We start from the raw sequence: 13,601 nt of genomic DNA, 5'->3' as shown, positions 1-13,601 counted from the left end.
TAGCATGGGAATTTCTATAATCCACCCTAATGCTACTGATAGGTCTTGTGTTTCTCTAGCCCCATCAGGGCCCATAAACCCTCCCAAGGCAAGGCCCCATTCACCTCTCAGCTCATACCTTCATCTCCCAGAAGTACAAAGGGATGAGGTGCAATGACAACCTTCCCTCTCTCCCCTGTTCCCTGTGCCCTTTACCTGGGCCAGCTAAATACTCTGCTGGTAAATCCCCAACCTAGTGCATGCAGTGATACCAGTGAGGGTATGTCTACATGATCTGTTGTGGTCTGGGGCACGTGGTTCTGCCAGGCTCCAAACTGGCTGGAAGTTGTGTGAATGTTGTTAACAAAGTGAGCTAAAACAGCCCATAATAATAATCCCAGCTCGGTGCTAAATTCACATGGTTTCCACCCAGTGAGGGTGGAATGAACTCATAGCCACATGGAGATAGGACGGAGTGAGTTAATGTTTGCCTGCTCCAGAGGAGCAATGAACACTTTTGTCTTCTAATATCTCCCAGGGCCAGACCTGGGTGTGTTTATGGGACCTTTTCTCCAGATTACTGTACAAAACGGAAGGGGTTGTGGATGTTGAGAGCCCCAGCTCTTTCCCTTGTTCAGATCCTGACCTTTGCCAAGTCATATTCTCTTTCTTTGTCTGCTTCCTCTTGCACTAAATCAAACAGTGCTTATGCAGCATGGTGAGGCATCTGGTGCTCTTACAATGAAAGGGGCTAAACTGTGTCAAGGAGTAACCAAGCTACTGAGAGCTGTTTATGAGGACTGACCTTAGGAACATGTGCAGCAGAAAAAAAAGAAATCACAGGCAAAATACTCAGATAGGTTGTCCAGACATAAAGTGGGGACAGACCCTGTGATCATGGAAGTCAAGAAAGTGTCAGGGCCGGAAATCACAGCCTTACTCAATTCTGTAAATTTGTGGTTTCCAACCTTTTTCTTCCCTGTTTGCAGAACCCTAAAAGTTTTTCTAAAGGAAGGACATATTGCTCTTTAGTGAATTTAAGTCCACTGACAAAAGGTATTCCTTGTCTCCATAGGTCACAGAGAACCCAGGTTAAAAATATCTGCTATAACTGTAAGTAATAAGTCTTGGGTACTCGCTGTTCCAGACCTCAGAGGACGACACAATCATGGATTCTTAGCCAAAGTATTACATGGGCCATCTACTACCGGATCTCTGGCTCCCCATGCTTAACTTCACGCTGTGCTTCACTTGTGAATGAAATCAAGCATAAGGCGCCAAAGTCCTTGGTCAATGTTACCTCTGAATCTTCTGTGTAATGCAGAGGACTTGAATTATGGATCCAGATCCAGTTTATAGATACCTGCCCTCATTCTGTATGTTTTTTATTAAAATAGTCTCTCAGTGAATGTCATATTGGCAAACCAAGGTTTGGGGGCTCTTTCCTCATTTGAAGGGCAATTGCTGTGTCATAACATTATATCTCATCATCTTTATATTAACAGCCAAAGAGAAAGGCTCTAGACTGTATTTGATTTTTTTAAAACAAGTAATAAAAACGTCATCTTTTTTCATTCTTTCTGGGACTCTATAGCAAAAGCACTGAACATAGTACCGGCATTCTTAAAGCCTGGACTGAAAACTCATTATCTTTTTTCATTAAAGTTCTCAATATCAGGCTTTCTGCATTTTATTGTTCCTTATTTGCCATGTATTACAACAAAACAGAAAGCCTAGGATATCTGTTGCCATCGCGAAAATGCTGTGTTCTTGTCTGATTGGAAAGCCACTCTTCATTGTTCCCTTTTGTACATTCTCCACTAAGCCAACTGGCTTCAGCTTCTGACAGATAACAAGTGAGAACAAAAAGAGGTGTAAAAAAAAGAGCCAGGAAAATCTCCAAGCAGTTCTCAGTATGAACAGACCTAGCTTGTTAGTCATCCCAGGAGAAAACTCTAGCAAAGTTGACAATCCCCTTTCTTAGATGCCTGTGCTGTCCTGTGAGAATTGTTTATTATCCTGGTCACGGCTGGTGCTTTGAGTACAGCTTTATCTGACAGAGCTGTTACTTTGCTTCTGATTTCTATTGTCATCTACCACATTGCAAGTTCTGCAGACCGTGTAGCAAGAAAAGCAATGACAAAACCAAAAGCCTCAGAGCAAAAGTGTGCTAGAAACTTGTTTATGGGACAAGGAAGAAGACAAGAAGGCTGGAACATAACCAGGGACAGAGAGTGAGTGTGAGGGGAACTGAAGAAAGGCACCGGAATAAAAAAGCCAAGGGCAAAGTCCTGAGAATAATTCCCCTCCTGCTTAGCAATGGTCGCCCAGCAGACCAGAGGTGAGGATGATAGGCTGAGGAGTAACATTACAAAAACATACGACATCTGCATTCTTATATCCCTTTCTCTTTTTTGAATTTGTACTGACTCATCTGTCTCCATTTCCCCATGAAGCCAACAGTGATTGTGTGATGTTCCTAGCAGATTCCAAAGTCAGGAAGAGACATGTGGAACAAACAAAACAACTCTTTAAAAGTCAGTGATGAAGGTGACTCGTGATTTTGAAGTGGGGATACTGTAGCTCAAATGACTGTTTGGGAGGCAGGTGATTTGACATGAGCCTGACTGGCTGCTGCTGCTGCTGCAGCCTGGATGGTGATGGCTTGTTCTACACAAAAGTAAATGACCCTCATAGTAACTCATCATCAACCTGTAAAAGTCTGAGCTCTGCTGCAACCAGACCAGATTACTGCTGTATTTGATGATAGCAGCGTTCAGAGTGAATAAGACCAAATCAACTTATAAAACTGCTTTAATGTGTGTTAGAGGGTCCCACCCAGGGCAAGGTTTGAAATCTGGCTTTTAGCACAGTTTGCTACGGTGGGAACCTAGTAGTGATACCCTTTAGCTACAGCTGGGTTTGACAAAAAACCCTGCTGTCAAACCCTGTTGCTGCTGTGCGGGCCCATCAGGCTGAAGCACCACTTTTTACTGACATCACAGTCATAAGTATTTGCCCTGGGAACAGCCAGGGACCAGGTGAAAACTCAAGTCAGCAAACAAAGCCACAACTTCCGCCAGCAACACGCAGAGGTAAATCGGCTGGGATGTGGGTACTTCAGTAGCAAAGCCTATGGGCCGGATTTTTAAAGGGACTTAGCTGCCTGGATCCCAGGGCAATCAGGCAGAGTGGAGCACATAAATGCTCTGGAAAAAATCTGGCCCTTGGGGTGCTATTTGCCATGGTAACCAGATGAGGTATGACCTGGCTTTTACTAGGCTCATCTGGATCATCTTCAGCCCACCTCCCCTTGTGTGAAATAAAGTGTCAGGACCATTTTAAAATGAGCCTTTGATGTATTGACTGCTGGCAGTGCCGCTTGTGGTGAGCAGCTGGTCATCATCAGTGCGCTTCATAACAGTGACCATCTTGCTGCTGCGGCTTCCCACAGCATCTGCCTCTAGGAGCGAGAGGAGGAAGAAAGCAGAGGTGACAACAAGCACACTCCATAGTAGGCTGAGGACCTTAGAAACCAAGACCTGAAAAGAGGAGTGAGAGGGAAGGAAGGCTCTTAAGGGCCAGACCTTTTTCCATTTTTATTTTATTTTAACAAGCACAGGCTTGCTTGGATTCTCACATATACACAAGGGCGTGTGTGTGTAGTTGCCAAGTTGCATTTGTGTGTGCAGCTATCACAGAGTTATGAAGTAATGGGTCCAAAAAGGGATTAGACAAATTCAGAGAGGGTAAGTCCATGGTGGCTGTTAAACTTGGTGGTCTGGACACAGCCTCAGGCCTAGAGAGTCTTTAAGTTGCTGGTTGCTGAAAGCCAGGAGAGTATGCCAAGTGGAGCCTCAATCTCTGCATTTCCCATTCTTAAGGATCTTCCCTAAGGATTTTCTGCTGGCCCCTATTAAGATACTCAGTTAGACGGACCTTTGATCTGACCATGTTCCTCTTTCTTCATGTTGTTATTTTCTTATGTAACTTGGGCACACAAGCGGGAAAAGAGCTTAGCTGTCCTCTGTTTTCTGAGCATYGATCCCAGAACTATTGCCAGCGTGCCCAGCCGCCACAGGCTTAGCATGTGCTGGCTAAAGGTTAACGGCTACATGCATTGAGAAGGAATTCATAAATCTGTTACTGTTTTCACACTCCTGAGGTTCAAAATGTAGTCTTTGCCAGAAACAATAGTCTTTTCGTCTCGCTAGATGGGAAGTGGGATCTCACTGACTCGCTTTCTGCCATGGATGTTCCTGCTCTGTCAGTATTTCATTCCTTCAGTGTGGCAAAGTCCCATCTCTGCATGGAGTGATATATGAGCCAGTGAATAGGCAAAGCATTTGCATCTGGACTAAGGTTCATGGGCCACTTCATGGCATGTTGCTGACATTTTGTTTTCTCTTTGTTTACCGCAGGGTAGGAACAAACACCCCGTTGATATGCATTTCAAAGACAAGCAGCTAAGCCCATTTTGAAGTGAAATCTCCTCCTCTCTGTGGCAGAGGTGTTAGTCACGGATTTTGCCAGCTCCCACTRGCAGAAGGCAGAGTGGTGGTGTACAGGGTGTGAACAATGTGCAACCTGGGGAGACGCGCCTTTCTGGGCAAACACACAGGTTGATTTTGTGCTGTGTCCTCCAGTTCCAAGTCCTCTGTTTGGCCCTATCTGCTTTGGGCCAGGACAGCATTTCCTTGTTTTATGTGAATGGTTTTCCAAACATGGGGAGGTATAGATCTAATTCCTTGTCTACTGCTTACATTTTCCTCTCCATCTACTTTCAAAACATATCCTGCTACCTCCATCCGAAGTGCTCACTGACAGCCAAAGGGGAAGGGAAAAAAAAGGTCTATCTGGCCACTATGATATAAATTGAATTTCTTGAAGGATTTTCTTTGGGCTTTAAATGAAGAATGGCTGAGTTACCTGAGACTTTAAAATAAAATGAGTTTGCTACCATTTCCTGGAATTCAGAGCAATATTGTTTCATCTGTGGCATACTGGGCCAGCAGGCTCCCTCCGCGTCCCATTCTGGTCAGCCTGTCTGTGGTGAGGCTCTTTCTTTCTCCCCATGATTTCTGCTTGCATGCAGATTCTTCCTCAGAAAGTATGTGGTCATTTTCTTTTTCCCTTTCACTTCAGTTTCTCCTCTTGCATCTATTTTGGAGCCTTGGTTTTGCACAGATCTGTGCAATAAAAAATACGGTGGTTAGGACAAGGAGGCCTGCAGTGACTCTGGGACTGAGAATTATCAAAAGGGGATTAAAAAACAAAATGACAGTGCAGCATCATTAGTACTGGATAGTTTTTGATAGCCAGAACAATGGTACCCAAAGAAATAGCTTATTGTTCTAAGTTGGTTGCCCGTGCTGTARCTGGTTCTGGATGTAAATAGCTCCCTCTGTACTATATTCTTTTTCATAGCATTATATAAAAGCACCTAACACCCCACTCCTCCAAGCCCTCAATGTAACACAGATTCCTACTTTCAATAAGGGTCCAGCTGGAATGGAAGAGATGTCATAAGTTTGTTTACTTTGAGAAAAAGACAATTTTTGAAACGCTGGAGGGAGGGTGGTTTCTCTTGATATTAAATAGCTGTGCAAATGAATTCAAGCCATGATCCAAGCAGAAAGCCCCAAAGCCTAGTTCATCATGTACAGCACATGGGTAGACAGCTAAACCACACAGAGCCTCCTGCTTCCCTCCCTGTACATGGGGTAATACTCTGCCCAAGCGTGACGTTGCAGGAAAGGGGTTCAGTGAATCCTTCCGCAATGGCATATTTGATTTAAGAATCCAAAATCCACACATAAAGCAAAACAAAAAAAAGAAAAAAAAAGAAAAAGAAGCCTGTAAGAAAAGAGTGCGAGAGTCCACTTTGGTGGCTTCTGATGGGATTTGCCCATTTTTTTACCAAGAAATCTTTTTCAGGAATGCCAGCTCTGCAACCATTCAGCCTCTGCTCTTTTCTGGCTCATGCATCATCACCAGTAATAAAAAATGTTGTAACTGGAACTTAACAATTCCACTGCGAGGCATGAATCAGAAAGGAATCCAGAGTTCTCTCCTAGAGCTCCATTAGCTCCGCAGTGCTAATAGAAATTATTTCTTGATAGCAAATTTTTTGAGCAGAGAAGAGCTTTGCAAGACTTCTCAGAGACAGATCTGGTCTGAGCATTTAAGACTTCATTTGCACACTTCTTTTGCTCTTTGACATTGCACTTTACAGAAGTTGCTGCTGGTGTGAAATATGTGAATTTGCTATATGTATAGCACTTAGCATGCAGAGTTTCTTGGTTCTACATTTAATGAGTATTTCTATGTTTTCGTGGGAGCCTGTGTTTGTAAAGCACAATGCAAGTCAAAGAGTCTCTATGGTGCTGAACTCTCAAATTGCATTGCAATAGCATTTTTCCTGTTTTATATAACAACATGTAAATGCTTTGACCTGACAATCTGTGCATTGTTTTTCCTGCATTGTTTTAAAGCCAACGACAATCATTCTGGGTTGTACAATGTGAAGTGATGCCTGAAGTGACTACAGTGTAAGATAGCCAGTTGAGAAGGGAGCGGGGCAGACTAGCTTCAATCAGCAATATCACAACTATGAGAACTGTTGAGCACATGTTAGTCTAATTAGGCAAAAGTCCCATTAACTCCAACAGAAATTTTGCTTGAGTATGGAATGCAGAGTAGGACTCTCTATTTGTTCACTAGGGGAGGAAATAATGCCACGGGAAGAAAACTGTTCTTGTAAGTTATTTATTGCTGAGTTTGGGGTTGGTTAGGACTGGTGCCAGGTACTAAATCACTGTAGGTCATGGAAATTTTATTTTTAAGCATTGCTGTTTTGGATGCCTAAAAAATTGCTTTAGCTGTGAATTATTCTGAAAGACCATGACCAATAAAAATGTGCGAACCATAAATCAGAGCCAATATGTCCTTATTGGAAAACCTGAGTATAAAATAGGAAACCAAAATCACTTATTAGGAAATAAGTGGAGAGGAAGGGGTTCCTTTTTCTTCTGCAGGTACAGGTAAGTGTAAATCCTGAGGGTAAGTTTTCAAAGGGGCCACCTTGATTATTTCACAGAAGATGCTTGCAAAAACTGCAAGCTTATGTGCCCAAGCAACTTCCCTGCATCCTTTATATATTTTGCATTCTTCTTCCCTCTATTCTGTGCTCTCAGTTTACTGCGTGTACACAGAAAGCCTGGTTCCAGCTTATCTGCCCCACACTCAGCACTGCTGTAATGCAACCAATCTCCTTCTGCACTGCCCTAGAGAGGACAAGACCACGTCATTCAAGGACTCTAGATCTTCTGCAGCTCAACTTTCTCCAGGTCATTACGAATCAAACAGGAAACCTCGTCGATGAAACTGGCTTCTCATTGTCACTACCTAGAATACTTTAGCAGTCCTTCTTGAACCACCATGCCGTGCACAGCCTTGAGCAGACTCATCCCCACCTCCCATTCTGGGGACTAAACAACAGCTCACTCATCCACATGAACCCATGTACTTGGTCACAGAAACAAGAATATAGCCTTGGGCTGGTGGTAGGGAGTGTGTTGTTTGTAAGGAGTAGAAAAGGATGAGGAGGTGTAGCAGTTTAGCTGCTTCCCGATCTTGTAACCTCCATGTATTGTGACTGTCACACTGGTGGTGGTAATTGGCAGAGAAAAAAAAGAGATTACAGCCCCATTGTATCCATGGTAAACACCACTTTGGATACCTTTCCACTGGACCGTCCCTTTCTCCCCATTATCTAGCGCCCCAAAGTCTGTGCTCTGTGTAATATACAGTTAATGTTATGCTTTTATAGGTGGCCAATAAAGTGTTGCAAAAATGTATATTATCAACAAACACTGCCTGCCCTTGTTCAAGCAGCTCTTACAAGAGAGAAGTTCAAGRTAAATTGTCAAGTCAATTATTTTTGTGTCCATATAGGAGTTACTAAGTGACTTTCTAATTATCTCTGAACATAAATTCCAATAAAGATAGAGTCTATTTTTGAGTACTCACTTCTCTTAGTTGTCAATGCACTGACTACTTGGCTACTGTTAAATGCGTACTTCTGTGTATTACTGGATTCTGGACTGCAAAGTTCTGCTTGCTGCAAAATTAAAGCACCACAGTTTGAATCCAGCAAAGCATTTTGTGAATATTAACTTGAAGTGCAATTCCATTGACTTTCAGTGGAACTTGAGGTCTTCCTTAAAGGATCTGCTGACATATAGCATCTATTTCAAGGCAATAATTCAGCAATCCCTACCTAATGGGCTCCTCAGTGATGGGGTTCATCACCTCTTGAGAGGCAACTCCCATACCAAGCACAAGATGGGCTACTCTTGCTGCACAACTAGCTATGGGGACTGGGACTTCTCTGATCACCATATATGCAACTGCTATTGTTTCAAACTGACAGACAGCAAGAAATTCTACAGTCATAAAATGCCCAATACCTGCAACTCACTGAAGTCAATGAAAAAGCTCCTACAGATGTAAGAAGGATTTAGGTATGAGCCAAGTGCCTCCATCTTGCTTTGATGGCATGGGTGTTCACCCATTGACAGGAGGAAGAGTGACCTGTATCTTGGAGATACAAGGACTTTTTCTTATTGTTTCAAAGATTCCCCAGTGACAAATTTTTACTTTCTTATATTTTATGTGCTCTCTATGGCCATAGGAAAGTCTCCCATCTTCCCTTGCTTGTGTTGGCACCTGGATTACACTGATTTGGGGTGTGGACACCTCACTTCTCAAGTTTCTTTTGACATCCTAGCCTTACTATTCTAATATACTGAGATATATTGAACAGAATTTGAGTCATTTCTATTTTGCATCTGCTTACAAAGTTATCTCTTCAGATGATAGGATTCTTTTTAAGAAGTGCTAGTGGACAGAGCCACAGATCAGACCTCATGTTAAACAGCAGGGTGGGACCAAAGGAAGCTTCTAAGTTTTGCTGTGGAGGTGTGCTGTGGAATCATGGATTAAGGAGCTAGGGACCAGCTAGCAGGATATCTCAGTTCTTTCCTCAGTCTGATTTTTCCTCTCTGTGGAAACCAGTGAGTTGGGGTAGGGGTGGCAGGGGGATAAGGAAGGTTTGTGCCCATTGTGGAGTTGGGAAGAACCAGGACACAGAGCCGGACCCAGAAATTACAAGCACTCTTGCGCCTCCCAGTTTACCCCTAATCAGAGAATCTCTTTGAACCCCTATTTTCAGTGAAGAGTTAAAGGAGCAAATTTGCAGAAGTAACTCCAAATTCATGGTCACCATTTCATGCAGTCAAGCTTTGAAACTCAGAGTTCCAAGGCAAATAAACCCATGCAAATTGGGCAGCAAAACACATGTCCTAAGGAGCAGACATCTCTGGAATGGCTAGAAAAGCATTTGCTTAGCAAGTGTTGGCTAGAACTTTGCTGAGCTAGAGGATTCCAGATTGAAAACAAAGCAACACATACTCTACAAATGCCCTCTTTTCCTCTTGCAAACTATGCCTCTACTTCTCCACGACAGCATTCTCTGTTTAAAGCTTTGTATCAGTGGTACTCAGGCACGAATTTATGAAGGGCCCTTCCCCATAGCTGGAGTTCCCAGACAAGACACACTCTTCATGTGCAGCCATCTGTGCTCCATCATCATAGCTGTAAGTGTCCCTAATGATGGTTATATTCTCTCTGCATGAAATACGTCACTTAGGAAAAGGGACTGCTCTGGTACTACTTTGTTATAAAGGAAGCTGCAGAGTTTCAGACCAGACACACTAGAATAACCATAAGAGAGGAACAGAAAGTAAACTCCAGTACTGACATCCACCCTTTTCCCTTTCTTACACTGACTGGCAATGTGCTTTGGCAGTATGGCATACAGCAGATTCTCTGTTGTCTTCTTTTCTGCTTCCAAATTCTTGGAAAATATCCTGAGCTCTTCCTTCTTCTCTCCAGCTGGTTATACATCTCTGTCTCTGCCAGGTGCTGGTGGTTCAGCAGGATAAGGACCCTCATCATGTCATGAGGGGCAATGTCAGGGAGGTGCATCTTCAGTTCCTCCAGTTCCTCCAAGCTGTGGAGCTTGGGGGAGCACAAGTAAATCATGCATGGGACAATGACATTACCAACACATACATTTTCTCCTTTACACCTTCCCAACCTGTGGATTAGTCTGTGATAGAAACAACACACACAATCTAGCAAAGTTTAATATTTTTCAGACACATCTTGTATTGCTTCTCACAACATACTGAGACACTCAGAAAGAAAGGCTGCAGTAACAGGCTARTATAAATAACTTAGTCAAGCCTCCTGCACAGCCTGAGGCACAGCCTTGGCTTCCTGTCATCACACTACCCCACAGACAGAGCTATACCTCATCCACTGGCAACACAATGATCTCTCCCAGTTTCCATGCCATAGATGCAGTTGGTAAGCTCCCCTGTACATTTGGCTGCTGCATCTGGCCATGGAATAGGAGAAGACCATGACCAGCCATCTAGGAGGAGCTCTGTACACAAAAGAGCCTTCCTTGGAAACCTATCTTCCCTTGGTGCAACCTACCATTTCAGTCCCTGCCCTATCACCTAACTAATGCAGGACCTGTCTCATGGAGTAGAGAGAAAAGACACTTGGAAGGCTTTCCAGACATTTTAACAAACATCTATTATCTTCATGGAAAGAAGGACAAGGTGTCATTTGAAAGAAACTATCAGGAACAAGATGAGAGCTAACACCGCTGTAACAATGCATTAATGAAAAGYTTTTCCAGTGTGCTCATGGGTGAGCTACCTTTGTTCCCACTGAAGTCAGCACTAAAATGCTCACTGGGAGAGCTATGGCAAAGCAAAGAGAATCTGAACATACCAGAAAATGATATTTGGGATCTTGGGTGCTTGGAAATGGAGGAGGCTAACAAGAACAAAATCTCCAGAAGACTTGATATGCTGTGTCAGGCTTCTTTTTTCCATAAGACATATATTCACAAAAGCTCAACTTGCTCCATTTTTTTTCCTCTCTTCTCCCTACTTTCAGTCCACAAAGAGAGCAGTAGAAAGATATCTCTGAGCTTTAGCATAGACTGGTTTCTCCACTGTTTAGATGAATTTTTCTCCTTTTGTTTTGAGAACAAACTGACTCTTGATGCTTATTGATCCTTATGCTGAAAATGGTGAAGGTATATTGTGGATGGATGATGGCAAAATATTTATCTAAACAGATCGCTGCATTCCATATTCCTGATATGAACTTCTGAGTATTCACACATGCTTGTTTGGTCTACAGCTAAGAGAAAGAAGGAAAATTAAGAATAGAGATAAAAAAAGCCCTCTTTCAAAAGAATCATAAGATAATACCACAATGTGTGTCTGCAGATGTGTGTAGAAAGGAGAGAAAAGGAAAGAGTAAGATCGTGGTGAGAGAGGGAAAGAAGAAAGACACTCTGGATGGCGTGCAACTCTGTTTCTCATCCCCACTTTGGGAGAAGGGTCTGCTGCTATTATTGCCTCGAGGAAGATCTCAGGGGTCAGATATTTATATCAGGACTGCTCACACCAAACTAAGGCACTTAATGTAGGGATATGGTCGCTCTAAGTTCCCTCTGCAGTCAAGGGATAAAGACAGGAACCTTAAGAGGGTGCCTCGACTGATCTGTTCYCTGAATCTCTGAATAGGGTATTCTGGAGATCTCTCACTCCTCTAACTATAGCGCAGCCCTCAGCTGACAAAACTATTAACTTGTCCTTCAACTTTTGACAGATTTGTGATTTCACAGATGCCATAGCCCTGCTTTGACCTCAGCCCCTTTGTTTGGGAGTCACGATTGTACCATTTAATGGTGAAGATCACAAAGTCCCAGCCTCCCAGTCCTGAAGCAGATCACAATCTGGGAACACCACCTCAGCTGGTTTTCATTTCCCAGTTTTATTATACAAATGCAAGCATCAAGTCAACAGTGTGACACTACTTGATTTCCAGCATAAGGTGAGAAAGTCTGCAAAAATTCAGTCTATCTATCTGCATTATTTTCAGGGCAGCCTGGGGCAATTTATGCTGGGAAAGGAGTCAGCCCATAGATTCATTTCTCTGCAATAAAGTTTTAGCACTATGTTCAGACCAAGAAAGCTGCTTTACTGCTTCATCAAACACAAGAAGGAAAGGAAAAGCACAGCAGAATGTTCTTTCTTCAACCCAAAGCCTCTTTGGATAAACAGGATCAAGAATAAGTAACAAGTTCTCTGTTAAAGAACAAAACAAGATAAAATAGACACTGTGTGGACAAGGAGAGGATTTTAAATGGCATAAATGGCACTGAGGCAAAAAAAATCTTGCTGAATTTGAATAGATATTGGATGCCTTTCTGCTCTTATGCCTTCAGAAACCTTATCTATAATAAACTAGTCGCAGAGAATCAGACGATTAATCAAAAAGTAATTTTATTTTCCAAAAACCAAAAAGTCTTAACAAGTAGAGACTTCAAAATTTTCCATGGGTGATTTTTATGGGACAATAGAAAATATTTTTGTTTTCAGATATTCAGATATTTCAGATTTCAGTATACCTTCATTTTACTGTGCCTGCAGAAATATTTTTGTTACACCTTTCATCAAAGGAATGAATTGAAAATGTGGCTAGCTAATTTATTCTGATAAGGAGAGAAATACAAGCTAATGCAGTAGTTTGAAATATTTACATTTAGGAGGCTGAATGTGATTTTTTTTCAATCTTGTGACAAGGTGCAGGTACATTGTCTTATTTTTGATGAATGCAGACTTTAAAGTGTCAGGTTCATACTGGTGTTCCAAGGAAGAGCCATAAAAGCATCACAGAGAAGATGAAGTCTGTGTCTGCCTGAACCCAGGCACAGTCACATGCAAATTAGCAATGATCAAATTAATTTTAATTTCTCAAAGTAAATATAAAAACAAAACACCAGAAAGCCTAAGTTATCATGTTGAAACTGCTTCTCTGATGCCAAATTTCTGCTGACAGCATGGTTTTATGGAAGATATACTAAGTTCAGAACATAAGTTTTGTGAAAATGCTGTCAGAAAAAGATCCTGCCCATAATAATACAAACAAGGTTATTATTGCTAGACAGAACTGCTTTGTGTAACACTGGAGGCTACCTCAGTGACTTCTGAGATGATGCTTTTGTCATTACAAATGTTCTGGACAACACAGAAAAGCATTAGTAGCAGTTCATGTGGCTTGGTAGGAATGGCAGTAACTTGGCACCCTGTTGAAGTCTTTGGCTCCTATTAAAATCCTGTGGTTGACCAAGACTGGAGTTATCTTCTAATTGCCAGTGGAGGAGTTCAAAGAGAAGCCAAAGACAGTCCCAAATAAACACGGAACTGCAGCACATCTGGGATGAAGTGTTCGGGGAGTGAATTAGTCCATTAGCTTTTCAATTCCTGGCATCCTGTCTTCCACTACTAAGGAGAACGAAGTGATTGTTTCACCCTAGTTATGGCTCACGGTACCTGCAGAACAGCTGTCTGCCTTGTGTTACGAGAGTCCTTTGACTCAGATTTATTCCAATTTAAGAGGTGAATAGGGAGATGCCTATAAAAAGTGGACATGAACACTGTTCCAACTGTACCATGCATTTATGTTAC

Source organism: Apteryx rowi, unplaced genomic scaffold, assembly GCF_003343035.1.
Source record: "Apteryx rowi isolate R43461 unplaced genomic scaffold, aptRow1 scaffold_372, whole genome shotgun sequence".
Lineage (NCBI taxonomy): Eukaryota > Metazoa > Chordata > Aves > Apterygiformes > Apterygidae > Apteryx > Apteryx rowi.
This window is presented reverse-complemented; position numbering follows the sequence as displayed.